Here is a 21,073-nt window from a genome sequence, read left to right as displayed (position 1 = left end):
CCCAAATACTATTTCATATATTGAACTATATAATAAATAATGAAATCAATGATATACACTTTAACGCATCCAAAACTATTTTTATACTTAAAGAAAAAGCAGACCCTAAAAACCTAGATAGCTATAGACCCATATCACTAGTAAATATTGACACTAAGATATTAACATCCATACTAGCAAACAGACTGAAAAACATAATGGATAAAATAATTTCCCCCGAACAGTTGGGCTTTACAACAACTAGGCAAATGAGCGATAATACATTAACACTTAATACATTAATCTTATATGCTAATCAAATTAATCTAAACTTATATGCACTTATCATTGATGCCCATAAAGCCTTTGATAGAGTAAATTTAGAATTTTTATTCCAAACCTTGCCTTACTTCAATATACCCCAAAAAATTATTAAAACCCTACAAATATTATATAAGAATCCCTATACATCTTTATACATTAACAAAACCTGCTCAAACAAGATTTTTATTAAAAATGGAACTCGCTAAGGTTGCCCTTTATCCCCTTTAATTTTTAACATATACATTGAACCTCTTTTCCTAAATATAAAACAAAATACATACCATAACCCTCCAATAATCCACAACACCAAAATCTTCTTATCGGCTTTTGCTGATGACCTGAATATTGTACCACACCAATCTCAGACGTAAATAAAATATTATCCACTATTGAACACTTCTCGATGATATCGAATTACAAATTAAACCTCAAAAAAAACTAGCATTTTCCCCTTAAAAACTCCTAAACCATTCTCTCTTCTACCACTAATAGGGAAATTAAAAACTGAAGAAGTAATTAATTACTTAGGTATCACATTTTCTACAAACAACAAGGATTTCTACTCAAACAACATAAAGCAAAAATGGCTAGATATTTCACTAGACCTTAATAGATGGAAAAATCTAAAGTTACTGTTTTTGGCCAAAGCTTCTGTAATTAAAATGAATGTCCTACCCAGATTACTATATATTTTCATGAATTCCCAGATAACCATACCCAATAACTTCTTTAAGCAAATACACACCGAGCTTGCTAAATTCATCTGGGAACCTAAAAAAACAGAATCTCATATGACTAACAACCCCCAAAAATAAAGGTGGCCTAGACCTTCCAAACTTTGAGACATACTATTTAATCATAAATACCAATAGAGTTTTATGTATAGCTGAATACAACCCAAAAGACAATGCTTGGTACCCAAACTGGATAAGAATATACCATAACCATATTAAAAGCCTGGACATCAAACCCAAATCATTACCATTTCTAAACACCAGTTTAATGAAATTTTGTAACTTAATAGAACCCCTCAAACACTCCATTATACTAACACAAAAACTCTTCAAATCTCTAAACCTTTTACAAGCTATGATGACATTACAACCCTTACATAAAAACCCGAATCTTAAAATAAATAACCAAACTCTAAACCTAAACCAATTCCCTCGTCTATTAAACACAACCATCCAAGACATATATCCATATTTAAATTGCCCTGTGCAAGAAATAAGGAACCAATTGAACCTTCCCAAATCATACTTACTGATCCTGAGACAGATTAAAGAATTATGTATCAGCTATCCCCAGAGCACTAGCATAAACAATGAAGCTATAGCAACTTGTAAGTTACTTTGGAAGACTATCCCCTCAACAAAAAAAATTACTACCTTTACATACAAAATTATCAAAAACATTAAATTCAAGGATTATATCCTTATTTCTGAATACTGGAGAAAAAACCTCTCTCACACTGATAACCATCAGTTGATACAGGCAATTAACCTAACAATAAAATCTATATCCCTTCAGAAATGAGCTTTTACTCAACTCATTATTTATAACAACGCATATTACACTCCTGCTACTCTACATAAATTTAACCCTATGAAATCCCCACTCTGTCCACACTGTAAAGACCAAACTGCTGACCTACTCCATCTTTTCTGGAGCTGTAAATATGTAAACTTTGGAATTCCCTTAAATTTCAATTACAAAAGACGGGCTACCAAACAACCACACTCACTTGGGAATTTACTCTACTACATATCCTTCCAAATAATATCTCCCCAAAACAAGCAGTTACCCTAATTAATATATTTATTTTAATGAAACTCTATATAGCTACCAATTGGCTTAACTTATCTAATAACTCATGGGAGAACTTCGGATTAATGGCAACTAAACATCTATTAGCCCAAAAAATAATAATTAATAAAAGGGACAAAAATATTAAATTTAGAAAGGTATGGGAACAAATCTATAATATTATTCTTGCATAAACTACCATAATATTCATACTTCATTATGACTAGGAGCTTTTACACATCATATATCCCTAACCCCTACAAGTGTTTTTCTTTGCCTCCTTAATATTGTACTTATAATAACTCTTGCAAAACTACTTATTTCTTCCTTTTTGTTTTGCTATACTGAATTTTGAAAGCATCTATGTATATAGTGTAAATAGTATTGTTTGATTAATCAACCTCTTTTTGCATTTCTTTCAATGTACAGCAATTGCTTAATATTCATATGTTTTTTCCTTTATGTGCTATCTGTCATTTACTGCTCTGTTTTGATGTAAAGAATAAATAAAAATGATTGAGAAAAAAGAACATTTTTCCAGTAAACAATGAAACAAAATGCATGCACCAATAAGACAAAACTGCCCAATTCAGAACATTTCTATCATAAAAGTCTACTCAAACGTCTACAGTCCACCAGTATCGGTAAATATGCACAATCTCTGAAGAAGTAAAAGTCATCTAAATAATTCCACATTAAAGAAATCTGTAACTAATGAAGAGGTTGCTGCTAGCAAACAACTTTATATTTCATTGTTTCATCTACAAATAAAGTGCCTGTTGCCCTTGAGGAATAAATTGCCTACTTTGCATTAAAAAAATGATATGCTAGTAATATTGCAATAGGGAATGGATGGCAAACTGATAGGTTCATAGCTACTAGGTATCTTCACCAAAAAGGACTACAGCATCCACCCCCTTTACAATACAGTACAGTATCAACAATGCATCTACTTACTGTGAGAGTAGAACCCACAGCCTTCTGATCAAAAGCAAGTACACTACCTATTGTGCTATTAACAACACAACTAGACTGTGCATAAGCATCACTAAACTTTTGTTCCCCTGCAGCTCTCAGCTTCTTGTTGGAAAGTTGTTAGAATAGAATGCTGTGTTACTACTATACATTTTACTGCCAAGTATTGAACCCAGGACCCTGTGCAAAACAGTCCAATATACCACTATGCCAAATCATCTGTTTTATGAAAGAAAGGAAGACTGAAACTTAAATGGTTAACATTTAGTGAATTCAGTTCTCACCATAGCTGTCAACATCTTAACACAAAACACCTGAACAAAGCCAATAATGGGGGAATACAGCCCCCAAACATATTCAATGAATTCAGTTTTCACCATAGCTTTCAACCTTGGCACAAAAAACCTGGACAAAGCCAATAATGGGGGAATACAGTCCAAAAAATAGGGACAAATATCCATTGAGGACACCAGAGCAAACCCACGGAGGACATGCAGACTCCACACAGAAGGCACCCCAGCCAAGAATCAAATCAGACAGCCTTCAGCTACTAGGCAACAATGCTACCACTGCACCACTGCACTACTGGCTGTGTTAAGAAACAAAAATACAGAAACCACAGATTTTATGAGGAACAGAACAGAAGAAATATGAGGCAAAAATGGTGGTGGGTAGGGAATTCAGGCTATTGCCACTTAGGTCCAAGGTACAGGGTTCAAGTCTTATTCTCTACCCACCACCATGTAGCAACTGGGGCATTTCACACACACACACAGACACAGACACACACACACACTCCTCCATGGCATTTAAGTCTTCCGTAGCAGCCTGAATCCATCCTCTGCAGCAGCTCAATCACCTGTCTGTCCTCCATAGCAAGCTGCTGTTCTGGTTTCCCCTCAATACATGAATAGGCTGGAGCCTCTAGCCTGCGGGTGATGCAATCTGGTGTTCTTCCGGTTGTCACCGCACAGATGTCTGGGCTGGCAGGGTGGAGCTCCCGTCTTTCCCTATCTGGACTGCCGACAGAGCAGCCTGGAGTTCAGGAGAGTTCTGGACTGCCTAACACAGCAGTCAGGAACTAAGCATGCATGCGTGGAGTTCCGTGACTCGTGAATTTATTTTTCATTTTATTCTAACTTTTCTACAGTGGGGGGACTCACAATTTATTTTTCTTTTTACAGGTGGGAGGCTGCGGTCCTGCAATCCTATAGCATGAGCCGCCCCTGACAGTAACCCTTTGTCTCATTATACAGACTTGTAAAGACAAGTGAGTTTCCAAATAAGGTCTGTCTAGGTGCTGCAAATGTTTGCACATTTTTGATTTTGACATTTTTACTGTCTTTCCACTGAATACATTGTTAACATTATATACATTTTATGTATTTGCATTCTATAAAATTTACAACAATCATGGTTTTTATGAAAAAAAAAATCTTTATAGGTTCATAGGTTCATAGTTGTGTACTAGGCTATTGACCCTGGAGATTTTACAAGCCTAGCCCATAGGATTACCTTGACATCGTGCCACCCGACCTTAGTTCCCAGTGCCTCTGTCAAGTAGAGCCACTGGAGTGATCCCCGGGGTGAATGTTCTATTTCCCATCCACTCATCAAGATTTCTCTTGAAGAGGGCCAGTGAGGTGCTCTGTTTGACTGCATGGGCAGTCTCTGGGTTATGAACCTGTCCCTCCAGCTTGCTCTGTTGATTGTGGTAATGAGGTTGAGGTCTCTGAAGCGTGTGGTGTGGAGGGATTGGGATTTCATTAGATGTAGCATTTCTAACAGAGCTGGGTCAGACACTGCTTTGTAAGTCAAGCAGAGATTGCCTCTAAGTAGGCGATATGAGACAGAGAATAGTTGGAGTTTTTTGAATCTGTCCATACAGGACAAGTGTTAAAGGCCTAGGATCCTCTTTGGGAGGTACTTTTCCGGCCTCTCCAGTTGTTGCAGGTGTCTAGTTTCCTTCGTGATTTATTTCATTCGTGATTGGTGACTTCGTTTTTTCCAAACTCCTTTGTTTGATTATTTAGTTTCGGCTGGAGTATTTGTTCCCTTCTTTTCTTGGTGCAGGTGTCTAGTGAGGTACATGCCAAATGGGACATTGTACAAGATGATTGGCCTAATGAGGGAAGAGTAGAGGGAGACATCTTTCTTCCTGGATGCAAAACCCTTAGTAATGAGATGTGCTGCACAGAAGGACTTGACAATGTGGTGGTCAAAAGAGAGGTTGTTGGCAACCTGTGTTCCCAGAGCTCTTATAACGTCTTCTGTGTTCAGTGGACTGCCATCAATGTGGTAATTCATGGGAACTGGGTTTTTCCCAAAGGGGATGACGACATATTGTTTTGGCATTGAGCTTAAGGCCATTGTTCTGACACCAGTCATTGGTCTCAGTGAGACATTTCTGTAGGATGTCAACATCACTTGGGGAGTTAATACTTGCTCCCAACTTGTAATCATCTGTGAACTTTGCCTGCCAGAGTCCCTTTGCAATCATCTGCGAACGTTGCCTACCAGAGTCCCTTCGCATTGGCCTCGACTTCAGAGAAGTAGATAACAAGCAGGAGAGGACCCAGGACTGAACCCTGTGGGACTCCACTAGTGACTGGTCTTGGAGTCAGCTACTTTCAAACTGTGGGTTCTATCTGTGAGCCAGTTTACAACCCATCTAGTGATATAGGGTTGATGCCTAGCTTAGTGAGTTTTTCTATAATTCCTGAGTGGGGAATGGTATCAAAGGCCTTAGCCAGGTCAAGGTAGGCTGTATGAACCATCTTGCCTTCATCCATAGCTCTGGTGACTGACTCAAATCATTACAAGATTACAGGATTATCTTTCAGTCATGTCAAATGACTGCCAGAAATTCCATTCTTCGTTTGCTGATACGATTCTTTCCCTTCAGCTGTGTACTAATGTGTTGTTGATTTTTGTTTGTTTCAGTTTTTTATGGGGACAGATATATTGTTTTCCTATTTCATACTAGATTTAAGCTGTCTTCAGTTTGATTGTTCCTCCAACTTTTTTCAGTCCCTTTACATGTTTTCCTATACCTTCCTGTCTATAAACTGTATTATATAACATAACTTTTTCAATGCCTTCTGCAGTATCAGTTATAAATACACTGAAAAGGTTGTGCTCTGTTACTAACCCCTTCAGTATCACATGCATCACCATTGTTCATCCATATATTATACATTTAATATGTTATTGTAAAAAATGGGGACAAAGTGCTACAGCAGCAGATACTGGTACATCATAGCATGTTGGTTTCCAATTCACTTCCCAACTGGAGTTAACTTCTGTGTGGAGTCTGCTTGTCCTTACTGCATCTGCATGAGTTATCAATGGGGTCCCTCATTTCATTCCACATTCCAAAGATGTACCAATAAGTGAATTAGCAAGATTTTAAATTGTGCATAGGAATGGAGTGCATGTGTGTGTGTGTGTGTGTGTGTGTGTGTGTGTGTGTGTGTGTGTGTGTGTGTGTGTGTGTGTGTGTGTACTCTATAATGAACTGACATCCAAGTCCAGGACTTGTTCTCTGCCTTACTTCTGTTGAATGCTGCAACAGGCTGCAGCACCCATCACCTGAATAGGATAACTGGTTAGTGGAAAAATTAACAAATGAATGAATGCGTGAATGACCTTTGAAAACAGGATAGTCTAACAAAATCCACCACTTTAAGGAACATATGAACAGCAGTGTCCAAAATAAAAGATCATGAATCAGAAGCTCAAAAGCAAGTGGATACGTTTGGTGAAAATTTCAGTCCCTTATCCCCTCCTAACTTACAACAAATCCTCCCCCCACCCCCACCCCACCTTGCATATCTGAAGAGCATGCCCAAAAAGCCCTGTCCAAGGCAAAGAACATGGCCTCTATAGGACCAGATGACATCCCAGGCTGTCTTCTAAACGGCTAAAACATGAACTAGCAACATCACTAAGTACCCTTTTCAATCACAGCCTAACCACAGGCTTGTTCCTGTTGAATGGAGAACAGCTACAGTTATTCTCCTCCAAAAAGGTGGCCTAGCAATGGACCCGGGAATTACAGACTCATAAGCCAGACCAGCCTCATCTGCAAGACCATGGATCATACCATTATGGACCTCATAAATAAAGACATAGGTGACCTCTAAACCCTGGATCCTGCCAATTCAGCTTCGTGAAGGGCAGATCCTGCCTGTTAAATCTAGTGGATTTCTTTGAAAGTGTGACCAAGGCCATTGATGATGGCAAATCTGGGCACACAGCATACCTCGACTTGGCAAAGGATTTCAACCCAATCCCACATTCAGGCATTACCGATAAACTTAAGAACCAAACCAGCAAATGGAACAAGCAGGCAAGATGTAGAAATACACCCCTTTATTAGTTCAAAAACCACAGGTAAAACAATATTCCACAAGTTAAGCACTTTCTTCCCCAACTGCTCACAAACCAGATACACACTATCAAAGTGGATGACTCCACATCAACCAGTGAACCTGTTACCAGTGGGTGCCACAGGGGTCAGTGCTCAGCTCCCTGCTGTTTGGTATATACTTCTCAGAAGTTCAGGTTAAAACTAAAGGGTTGTGACTAAACAAGTTTGTAGATGACTGCACACTAGATCCAATAATTGAATCCCTAAATAATGTCAATATATTCCAGGATGGTCTCAGACAGACCAATGACTGGTGTATTAGTCACAGTCTCAAACTGAATGCAAAGAAATGCATCATCATTCCCTTCAGCACAAACAATGTCCCTTCACCCTATCAAATCAATAACAATACCCTAAGTACCCATGAAATGGTAAGGGACCTGGGAACACAGGTTGACCATTACCTTAACTTTGACAATCACATGTCTACCATTGTAAGGAAAGTTTTCCACATAGCTCACTTGATTAGTAAAGACATCACCTCAAGAGCAAAAGAAGTTATAGCCCCCCTATACGCGGCACTTATCCAGCCCATAATTGAGTATAACGCCCCATTTGGTAGTTACCATACCAAGCACCTATAGCAATTAGAGAGGCCTCAAGAGATTTCTAACAAAGAAGATCAAGGTTCTCCAACATGTCTCTTACACTGACTGGCTAAAATCCCTGTCACTATACGATGTATTATAAAGACTTCTTAGGGAAGACTTATGGCTGGCCTACACAGCAATCCGAGACCCAAACCTAATTAACTTACTGCATATCCATAAATCAAATGGGTCTAGTGCTACCTGTTCAAGGGACTTAAGTATGGCCTGTGACTTAAATAGGACATGCTGAAGGGACAGATTTATCTCCCAGTGACTGCCATGCCTTTGGAACAGGCTACCAATTCATGTGAAACAGAGCACCTTTATGACACTGTTCAAGAGAAACCTGAATGAATGGACAGAGCACCATAAATTCGTACCGGGGATAGTGCCCACAACCCTCCTGAATGTAGGCAGTCATCACTAATGCAATCTTGGGTATTGACTAGTACCTCTATGGTATTACATTGGGTTGAAACAGCTAGGCTTAAAATGACGATAGCCTAGTAATCACCTATGATCCTATGATCCTAAGAATTATCAAATCCAGAGCATAATATTTCTTTACAAAGCATAACCCATCAGATAACAGTATGTTTTGGAATATGTGGAAAACAACTGTCATTCAAGGAAAACATGGATGGCAAAATAGAAACTGCAAGATTCTGAAGTACATGAGGAAGACTGATTGCTGCCAAGCTGCTCTTGTACCAGAAAGATATGCCCATGAAAAGCCATGCAGTTCAAAAAGAATGCACCCCAAAATACCATGGAAGCCTTTCTTATGCAAATCATGTAGATCATATAAAAAAGTGCACAGCGTCACCAGAGATGCACCAGATCAAATAGAACACTGAATAATGCAGAAATGCACCATATAGAATTAGCTGTATCAAGGCAGCACATTTCATATTCACAGTCATTTGCTTTTAAGCAGCTGACTACAGAACTTCATGTAACTGAATTTCTATTACAAGTCCCTTCTTCACTTTTCTTCACCAGCATCCTTCAATCTTTAACTTCTATTTTTACATTTAAACCAATTGTACAGAGACAATACTGTCATACTGGACGACTTCAACTACCCCTCCATTAACTAGGAAAACTACTCATGTACCAATACACTTGCCCAACATTTCTTGGAATTCATTAATTCCAATGCCCTGGACCAGCTCATTCTTACCCCCACTAGAGGTAGCAACATCCATGACCTGGTCATAACATGGGCGACCGTTGATCTACATCAATAGTCAACTCCTCCCTGGTTAGATCTGACCACAAACTAATCATCTTGGAAATCCACATCTCTCCCACCCCCCCCCCCTCGCAAAGGTAACCACCATGAAAAACTTCTCCAAAGCTTACTTTGGGATCCTAAAAACAGAGGGGGCTAACTTCACGGCACCCATGCAAATGGAGAATAGTTGCATGACCACCAATACATACACCAATGCAATGGACGAACACGTACACAGATGCATGGATCTCAGCATACTCAATAGAACCAAGATGCTCTCCTCCAAAAAAAGGAAGCCAATCTGGTGGTCCCCTGCCATAAACAAACTCTACAACAGAAGGAGGATAAGGTGAAGTCCCAAGACTGGAAAAGCTCCCTTATCAGCCTCAACAAAAAGTTGAGATATCTCATCAAATCCTCTAAATCTAGCTATGAAAACAGAATTGCAGCAGATAGTAAAGACAACCACAAGGCCTTCTTATAGTTATGTAAAGAATCTCCACGGCAATACCCAGATTTTCTCTGAGCTGCTGCACAATGGTACCTCCTATTCTGTGCCAACAGATATTCCCAATATACTGGCTGACAGATTCAGTGCCAGCTGTACCCCTCCCCTCCCCACCAAAAGATCAATCACAATACCAGTAGATTGCCAGGCACTCAGTATTACTGCTGCACATGTTAAAACAGCACTGTCCAAGGCCAAGAATACAGCTTCTATGGGACCTGACAATATCCCTGGCTGTGTTCTACATGAACTACAGAATGAACTGGCACCTCACCTGTGTGTCCTGTCCAATCACAGCCTCGTCTCAGGCTTTGTCCCTATCGAATGGCGCACTGCCACAGTCATCCCTCTCCACAAAGGAGGAGCGACTACAGACCCTTTGAACTATTGCCCCATTAGCCTGATGAGTCTGATATGCAAAGCTATGGAACTCATCATCATGGATCTAATAAACATGGATACAGGGAATCTCCAAACTCTGGACCCCACACAGTTTGTTTTTGTGAAGGGTGGATCATGCCTGCTCATCCTGGTCGACTTCCTTGAGTCAGTTGTTTGAACAAGTAAATGGTGTAGCGATGGCTGCCGTCATGGCCCCTATCTACGCCAATATTTTTATGCACGGATGGGAAAAGTGTCACGTGTTTGAAAGTAGTTATATGAGATATATTGCATTTTTAAGTGTTTTATTGATGATGCTTTTTTAATTTGGAGAAGTGATGTTAAATTATTGGAAGAATTCTTGAGTTATCTTAATAATGTTTGTTCTTTTCTCAAATTTACTTCTATCTTTGATGGGGTGACTATTAATCTTTTAGACCTTAATATTACCAAGGTTAATGGCAAGTTGGTTACAGCTATTCATAAGATGGAGGTTCAAAACAATTCCTTTTTGCATTATGATAGCATGCACCCCAAAAAGACCAAAACAAATATTGTCAAAGGTCAACTGACTAGAGTACACCATCTAACTGATGAAGATCATACTTTTAGTAAGGAATGTATGAGTCTGTGTGATAGGTTTATCAGCAGAGGGTATCCCAAAAATGATGTAGAACTCTGCTACAGAGAAATTGTTAAGAATAGAAGTGATGGGGTAGTAATAGCAAAAAAGAAGGAAATAAAATATTTCAAAACTTCTATGCAAGTTACTAACAGTGTTGATGCTCATACCATAAAAAATATTATAAAAGATAATTGGACATTTTTAAAGTGCAGTACTGAAGTAGGTCAAAAGGTGGGAGATGCCCCAGTCTTTAAGCAGAAAAAAGGTAAACGCCTTAAAATTTATTTCAGAGTCAGTTAAGCAGTAAAGTGTTAAATTGCAGCAATCCAGGAATGTACAAATGTTCAATGTGCAGTTTATGTGATTTGCTGTTGACTGAGGTCAAAGATATTAAAGTGGGTGCTGCATGGGTGCATATAAAAGCAGATACACTTGCAAGTCAAGATTTGTAGTGTATTTGATTGTTTGTATGTCATGTACTGCATTTTATGTAGGGCGAACAACAAGAGAATTAAATAAAAGAATGTATGAGCACAAGTATGCTGTAAGTGTGCAAGATGATAAAAATGCTTTAAGTAAGCATTATAAGGACAACAACTGCAAAGTAAATTTTAAGTTTTGTGTTTTGGATGAAGTTTTGGAAGCAGATAAAAAATTTGATGCAGAAGAAGAATTGAGTTGGAAGGAGTATGAATGGCAAGTAAAATTGAACACTTGCCATCCACCTGGTTTGAATGACAGGAAGGAGTTCATTGCTTTCCTTAAAAGGAAAAATTATGTCATGTGACATTATAGATCATGTGTATTTAATGATTGTATTTTTTGTAACACATTATACAGTCTGAAGAAGTCCTTAGTGGATGAAAGCGCTTACTGTGGATGTGCTGAATTAAAAGTTTTGTCATCATTTTGTGGCTCTGGTTCAGTTTAGTTTATTTTCATTACTAACAATGTATAAACTGCTTGATACTAGGTGTAATGTTGAAATAACCTTCCTCAACTAGCATTACACATTCCATCTCACAATTACTAGGGAACCTAACAGCTGGTTTAATCAACCCTTAACCATTATTATGGGTGACTGCAGCACCTGCAGTTGGCAAAAGTTCACAAGGAACAAAGAACCAAGTTAATTCTATTGAAGCAAGCACATGTACCTTCTGCAGCAGCAGCAGTCAGACTTATCATATCACACTACCTAAAGAACTTGCACAGCTGAATTTCACCTGCAGCTGACAAAAGTTCCAAGGAACAAATAACCAAGTTAAATCTATGTAAGGTAATCTGCACATAACTTAATTTGTTAAGTATAGTGTCTATTGTTTTGTAGTGTTGAATCTGCTGGAAGAATATCCCCACCCCCACCCACACTCACAGGCCTTTTACTGCTGAAGGTGAAGCTACATTAACACTTCAGCATATTTCACTCTTATCAGTGTAATATTTCCCTGGAAAGACATTGAAAAACCCATAAATATAAAATGAAATGCTGTGACTCGAGACAAGTATTTAGAGTTCAGACACCTTGTCTTTATATCCATGAACATCCTACCTCACTGATTGTTTATAGTGGTAAACCATCTGTGGGGGTTCTTCCCACTCCGTTCACTCCCCTGCCTTTCCCCCATATCCCACCCTCCCTCAGCACTGCTACTCTTAGCCTAAGCAAACCACTCCCCCCTCATTCCTATGATCCAATTATATACAACTCTACCTTGTCCACACCCACATTTCATGCACACCTTACTTTCTTTTATTTAGCCAAACTTATCTGCTCTCCCTTACATCCATCACCTTGAATTCACATGCCCTCTACTATAATTTTTTGCATCTTACTGTACTTTACCATCACAGTACAATCACCACTTCAAACTATTTTAAATTAATCCAGAATTACTACCTTCTCTTCTACTATACACACAAACTAGCATTGCACCATAATTATACTACTGACCAATCACATCTCCCCCACCCATCCTTATCACAAACTGCAAGGTAAAACACCTAACCACATTATCAAAGCCCACTCTGAAGTCAAAAACATTTCCAACCTCACCTTCAGCTGCAAACATATCACATGATAATCTTTATTTACACCTGTACTACATTCAAACACACAAATGCCACATTTACTATTTTTAAACCACTATCACAGTGGACATGCTCCTCCTAACTTGCCCAGCCTCTTTACTCTCAATTCTCAACCTCACTACAGCTACATCATCACATGCCCCACACACCAGTACACATCAACAACCTCCTCTAACCATCTCCCCAATAAACAACATAGCTTCTCACTTATCTCCTCCCAACATTTCCCCTATACCCTTCCATTTTATTCAAGCCACAAACTGGCCTCTTCACCTCCTATAAAACCACACTTGACACCATTACCCTCACCTAGGAATAAAAAACACTTCTCATGGTATGCTTTACCTATCTACTCAAATGTGGAGACATACATCCTAACCCTAGCCCACCCTCTAATCGTAACCACAAAAATAACTCCAAAGATTTAAACATACTTAAATTTAACCTTAGAAGTATATGTAATAAAATAGCCCCACTGTATGCCTGGATTGATCAAAAGAAATACTAGCCCTTACTGAAACATGGCTACACCCCAGTGTAAAAAGCTTAGAAATAATACCTTCAAACTTTGCAGTAACCAGAAGAGATATATCAAAAAAAAGGGGGAGGGATGGCACTTCTATATCCCTCTACACTTAACATCACACCCTACACCAGTAATATATCCATCTTTTCCAATGCTGAGGTAATAATCTCCTTTTTGAACCTCAATATATCAAAAATAATTTGCATAATAGTAATATATATCCCACCAGGTAACAGTATACCAGTGTTGGAAAATATTCTATCCTGGACATCCCAAACAATAAACCTTGAAATAATAATCTTAGGAGATGTAAATATAGATTGGCAAACCATAGCTTCCGTCTCCCCCATACATAGTATAAATCTGTATGTTTTTTTTCAGCTTATCAATGCTCCAACAAGATACAGCAAAGATCTTACCTGGCAATCCACCTTAGACTGGATTCTAGTATCCCACCCTGCCAATTACCCCTCTTCTGGTACACTGTCTAGCTCCCTGAGCGATCATCTATCAGCTTATTCCCTTAGAACAAACTCCCAACAACAAAGAGTACACACTATTAAATCAGTTAGGAACTCAACTAATTTTTGCCAGCATAAATTCAACAGTCTCTTACAGGAAATAGACTGGACAACCCTTAAACACTTACCCCTTAATGCTGCTGTACTGTACTTTAATAACACCTTCCTTCACATACTTAATACACCAGCTCCCAAACTACCCCTTAATGACGCTGTACTGTACTTTAATAACACCTTCCTTCACATACTTAATACACCAGCTCACATTCGTATGAAAAGAATCAAAAAGAACTCAGCACCATGGCTCTCTAAGGAATGTAAACACCTGATGAAGCAAAGGGACCTAGCCTGGTCAACCTGGAAACAAAACAAAAATGAACAAAATCATTTCAAAACACTACGTAACAAAGTGAAAAAACAAAGTAATGTAGATAAGAAGTCATATTATTCACAGCTTCAACTCCAGATTAAAATCAACCCCAGTAAATTTTGGAATTCCACATCTTCTCTACTTATCCCTGGAAGAAATGGATAGCACACCCTATCACCTGATACCCCTCCATCACAAATAGCTGAAAACTTTAACAAGCACATCATAAAATCAATTTCAGACCTACTAACACCCCAAAATGCTGGACCCCCCCAACCTTCAACCTATTCAGACCGCGACCCCAGGCCATCAACTACTTCTAACCCTGTCATTACTAACCCCCCCTACTCAACAAAATGTCATACAAACCCCGTTCTCATTTCAGCCCATACCCACTGATACCATTAAGAAACTGCTACAAAAACTAAAACCCCGCTCTACCTCACCTGACAAGCTCCCCCCATACTACCTCAAACTGGCTGCTAACTCAGTTGCCTACCCAATCAGTATCCTTTTAAATAGGTCTTTATCCAAATCAGAAGTACCGACCATATGGAAACAATCTCACATCACTCCCATCCACAAAGGAGGCAACTCTTTTGATCCATCCACTGTCCATCCTACATCCATCTTGTCACCCATATCCAAAATTCTCAAGAGAGGTATCCATCAGCAGGTAATGCAATTTCTATTGCAAAACAATCTTGTAACCAAAACTCAACATGGCTTCTGATCTAGCCACAGCACAGCTACAGCCCTATTATCTTTTACAGACACTGAATGCAGGATGGTAAACAGCCTCAGTATTCCTTGATCTCTCCAAGGCCTTTGACACAGTGTCTCACCCCTTATTTTTGAACACACTGTCTAACTTAGGTTCTCACATAACACAGTAAAATGGTTTCAGAGCTACCTCAAGGATCGTAAACAAGCAGTGAAATGGTCAAATGAACTCTCACCCTTTCTCCACAATCCTACTGGAGTTCCCCAAGGCTCCATTCTAGGACCTCTACTCTTCAACATTTTCACAAACAACCTTCACACTACCTGTCACCCTCATTCAATATGCTGATGATTCCACCATAATCTGCGCTGCTCAATCACTATCAGAACGACTCTCAAAAACTCAGCAGTCCTTTACAGCAGTTAAATCCTGGCTAAGAAATGCCCAACACTTTCTTAATTCAAAGAAGGCAAAACTAGTACACTTTCATCCTCAAAACACCTCCCTTGTCACTGATCATTTCAACATCCTTGCATCTGACAACACTGCCACAGAAATAGTGCAGGAAACCAAACTTCTAGGTGTTATCATTGACAATAAACTTTCATTTGACCCCCATATACAGCAAAATATAAAGAAAACTCATCAAAAACTGGGACTCTTGTATAGAAAGACATTTATTTACTGCAGCAAACAAAACTACCCTTGCAAAAACATTTTTACTTCTCTCCCTTCTTTATGGTGCCCCTATCTTAACTAACTTAAAAAATTCCACCGTAAGCAAGTTGGAACAGTGCTACAATAAAGTTGCAAAGTTTGCCACAAACTCTAAATATCACACACACCACAGTAAACCACTCCTAGAATTAAACTGGCTTGAAATTCTCAACCAACTTGCCTTTATTCATCTATCCACCTTGCACAACCTTATTTTCAAGCCTACTGCCTGCCCTGCACTAACCAGTCTAGTCACACCTTACACATCAAATTAATCCATATGAACAGAAGACAAAAATCTCTTAGCTATCTCAAAATCCACAAGAAAACCTGGTCACTCTCTGTATTCATACTCTGTCTCTATACATTGGAATTCACTACCTCTGGCTACCAGGGCTATGCTGGCCTAACCAATTTCAAAGCCTGTTTAAAAAATCATCTCAAAAATACATGGCTCTGCTCCTGCATAAAGCCTGCCTAATGCTCAGGTCTTCCTCTTCTGTCACATTTCAATCCCCTCACAGATGCAAGATCCTAAAGCTCGTCTAACTCCTTCTCTGCTTCTATACCATATCCTTAAGCTACTGCCCAGGCGTTATTGCTTCTATTCGTCTTAACTCTCTCTCACTACATGTCTGCATCAATAACTTTCTGGCTGCTATTTTCCTAACTGAAAGTAACATTCTATTTTGCATGTACTATAACAGTCAGTGTCACACATTACCTATGTACTTTTATTTTTGACACTATCTACATCATGTATGATGAGAGTGACTATTATCATCTGTAACGTTTTAACTGTACAGAATTGTCTACATGTGTAGTAATATAATTTTGGGTTCCATATTTCTTGCTGTCTTGTCATATTGATGACACAAGTGCAGATTTGGGCTCCACAACCCCTGTTATCTGTGTTGGTTTATTTAAAGAAAGCTACTGTTTAGACTGTGATAGGTCACACAATGGAATCAAGGCTAAATTGAATTTAGAATATTTAAGGAAATCAAGAAACTGCTTGTACAGTTTGGACAGTCAATATGAGAAAATAGAAAGAAATATTTCCTAGTGCCAGGAAGAAGCTTGAACAAATATGCTAACCTGTCAATATAAGTGAGTCATCAGGTTGCACATTTATTTGATGGCAAGATCAGACGTTTAAAGGTTCTGCCTCCACACCAGATACTTGGACTCATATTCCACTAAAGGCAATGCAATGGAGCTTTATTGGTGGGGAGGTTAAAGGGGGGGCTGCACTCCTGAGGTGTTGTCTTTCACATAAAATGTTAAACTAAGGTTCCAACTGTCTAAACTGCTGGCAGCTCAAGCGGTGAGAAAGATTAGATGGCACAAGTCAAAAACGGGGGCGGGGGGGGGGGCTGCTTTATTAAACTTTCAGTATAAATAAACCAAAACAAATTTTACCTATCACAATTCAGGTATCAGGAATGCAAACAATAAACTGCAAATATGACACATATGGGAATACCATATCAAATATTCCTTTAAACACACTGTCATTCACTGGTTTACATATACAAAACCCTTAATGAATGCATAAACCTGTTATAAATGAACTTCACTCACCCTTTACAGTTATAGTGAAAAAGAGTAGTAACTGCTCTATTAACAAAATCAAAAACAAGGCTTCCCTATGGATCACTGAAAGTGGATGAGGTTACTTTTGCTCACATTCAACGCTGAACCCCATAAGTACTGTTTTCATTACATTGCCAGCAATACCATTTGTTTTTGACACTTTTCCTTTGTTTAGTGTTTGTGTGGCCACAGAGTTGTTACATTTAGTTTTCTGGAGTCTGAGGCATGCAGGGAAATTTGCTCCATTGAAAAAAAAACTTACTTAATTTTTTTTTTAATTTGGTAGAGTTTCCAATAAGTTGACTATATGAAATATTTTGGAATTAATTTTATAACTTACTTGCATATCCCTCACTTAATATGGTTACATCAGTTGTATTTTACCACTTGCTTGCAACCACCTTTTACATTCTATGTTGTAATTGGTGTACTTAGTTGTATTTTATTTTTGTTCTATTAATAGTGATTCTTTTTTGGCATTGTTAATACTATAGTATGGTTTTGATTGCTATTATTTAGATGTTGGTATTCAAATTGTTAACAAAACATTATTAAAAAAAAAGAAAAAGAAGTTGAACTTGGTCTATTGAGATTTTGTTGAGCTACATGTTGTGGACTTATTGGTGAATCCAAAAACAAAAACTGGAACAGCAAGGAAGTGCAATTAGTAGAAAAAACAATAAGACTTCAAATACTTTGGTCAAATACTTCAGTCATCACTCTAAAGGTAAATAGTTGTGTAACATTAGCCAGTACCTCTCCTGACCAGATCCTGAATAATATGCTGAACCTCCTTTCTAGAATTCCACTGTTTATTGTACATTAATTATGCACTGATTCTTTTCATAATACTTGCAAACCATATTATCCAATAAAAATTGTGAGAATTGGGCAAAACCTAACTTATTCACTACCTTTTCCTAAAGCTGTGTAATTTATTTACAATAAAAAAACATACCTCAGGGTTTCTTCTCCTCTACATCTATCTTATTTTTACTGCCTGAGCTTCATTTCAACTTTGACTGGTAGTTTTATATGGTCTAATTGTTATGCAAAATCCTCCATCCCAGATTAAAAATCAGTACCTTTTCTCCTTTTGATAATAGCTAGCCTATACGCATCATCCTTAATTTCCCATCTCTGAGCAAAGGAAAACTGTTTCATTATCCTGTCATATTCCCTGGTCCTCTGGTTAGATTTTCTCTCTCTGTATAAATAATATCTGTGACTAAGCTGGTTAACAAAAGTAAATATGTAATTCAAGATACTGTTTTAATATTTTAAGTATTTTTCTGTACAACAAATCATACTTACATTGTTTCACCTCTGATTTTTGATTAGAATGTAAATTAATTAAGGATCACTTTTTTCATTCATACAGGCGGTACTAGCTAGGCTAACAGATTTTTCAATAAATTACTTCTAATTGTCAGAAAAATATATATTTTTTTGTTACACCTCTCTCTGTTTTATCCCTGCTATGTGATTTGCCCAATAACTTCCTTTTCTGCACTTTATCAGTTCATTTTTTATTTCATTTCAGGGACAAGAGCCCCATGATGACTCATTTGTTCATGGAAGCTTTATCTGCTCATTTGTTCCCAGAGAAAGTGAGAGCTGGATGACAGGCAGTGAACCAGATGCTAGTCCTGTAGCGGCCCTCTTCCTTTTCTAACTCTACTTTCGTAGGCTGCTTGCAGATTCTGAAATGGTTGCAGATCATGGAGAGGTAGGTATGCATGTGCCTTTCTCCCTGACTCAATGGTACTTTTACAACTATAACAGGGTGAGTCTGCCTGGCTTCTTCCACACATGATCACCCATCTTCTTGTAGGTATCAATGATGTGGTGGGCCTAGCTGGCTCACTCTCCTCCCAGGATGGGTGAACTGGTGTCAGCTGCTCAAGTTATCACACCCCTGCTTGGCCTTCTCCAGCACCTATACTGCTAGTCAAACACAGGCTACCTGGGTCCTAGATAAGTCTTCAGCCCTCTACCCAATGTTGGGAGAGGGACAGTGTGACAACAACAGGAGTTGCAGCAATCATTCAGTATGGGGGTAGGATATTTTTTGAATGATGCCAACATCTCCTTGACTATGATCAGGTACTGTCTGCTATGTTGGGCCTTTGTGAGTATGAGCTCCAGCAAGACTGTGCAATCCTTGGGAGGATTACATACTCTTCACATCCCTAGGACAAGAGCTGCAATTCTGGACCTTCCTCTTATTGAAAATGTTATAACTGGATGTCATCAATATCTGTCACCAGGGATAAATGATCTAGCATCATCCACTCATTTGGGTCCTTCCCTGGCTGGCTCCCCCATGGTCAACTTATTAATCAAGTCCATATCATGTGGGGAGTGGTTGAGGCCGGAATCCTCACATCACAGAGTCAGCTTACATTCAAAGGGAATCTACATTCATAGTGTATTTGGTAGATTAGATCATAATACATCCGTCACTGCAGCATCACACACTGGTAGCATGTCTGTCACAAGGTCAATATGCACAGAGTGGTTCATTCCACATATACTTATGAAGCTGTGTCAAGCTTACTTTTTTTACAGCATTACTGGTAAGTTAGAGAAGACAAAAGCTATCCTTTAACTTAAAAATACAAGAATATGCCGATAATTTCTGAACCTCAGCTTCTAGCATAAAAAAGAACAATCAGAATGGCCATAAGTTTAGCTTTGACTTGTGCACTATATTCTATGAATAATGATTTCTGAAAACATTAACAGACCCTAACATGGAAAGGATCAGTAGTACATAGCAGAGAGGATAGTATAGATACTTGTTTTGATTAAAAGGTTCGGCTACAGAAGCACCTATTAGTTTATTCATACCTTTGGATTCAGGGTCCATTAAGCCTTTACTTAACACATTCTGGAGAAATGTTAGCACAATGTTATCTGTTCTTTCATTGTATAGCGCCATCTGTCCCACACATTTTCATTGTTTGTCTGTGTTCTAGATGTTAAACTGGCAGGTTTCCTAATATTATATCATAGCTTATATCATAGGCTTTCATTCACTTGTTCTTGAGCTGCCGTATCCTGTATGTGTATCCTAGATCATTTGGATTATGCACAACTAAATGTTTTATGAGTTATCAGTGGGTAATGCACAAGTAATTAAACACAGCAAAACTATGCTGAGCATCACTGACATCTAGAACTGCATTACCCTAATGCAACAAATGATCCTGGGTGCTTTACTGAACTTGGAAAATGACTAAAGAAAACAACAAGGGTATAAGGATATGCTCATTTTACTAAATAAATATACTTCTCCTTTATTAAATATGAACAATGGTGAGTAAGAACTATTTAAATATGAACAATCAGTCTTTACAGGCATTCAGTAGGTTGACTCTGCTGCAATGAAAAGATTCAGGACCCCATAAACTGCCATTAAACAATTAAATAATTATAAAATTAATTACATTTTTGAGAGACATTTCATTTATAAATTGCTTATGCTTACACAGTGACTTTAGTTGGAAAGACTATGGCAATTTTACTGTATAAAAAATTAAGACAGCTGTTTTTATGGGGATTTGTCAGAACTTTTCAGTGATTGAAGAAGGAGAGCATGTTGCTTAGAGCAATCAGATTAGTAAAGTGGTTGTTGGACTCCTACACTTAATTAGTTTTATTTTACA

General features: G+C 38.3%; 1 protein-coding gene across 2 annotated transcripts in view; it reads right to left on the bottom strand.

The window, feature by feature from the left end:
- LOC122808893 (renin binding protein) overlaps nucleotides 1-21,073 on the bottom strand; it is a 1,087,318-nt gene that overhangs the window by 616,550 nt on the left and 449,695 nt on the right. The gene's annotated exons all lie outside the window — the stretch shown is intronic.

The sequence above is a fragment of the Protopterus annectens genome, chromosome 8.part0 (genome assembly GCF_019279795.1).
Source record: "Protopterus annectens isolate FY-2018-M chromosome 8.part0, PAN1.0, whole genome shotgun sequence".
NCBI lineage: Eukaryota > Metazoa > Chordata > Ceratodontiformes > Protopteridae > Protopterus > Protopterus annectens.
Note: the sequence above shows the minus strand (reverse complement) of the source record. Positions and strands in the feature narration are given on the sequence as shown.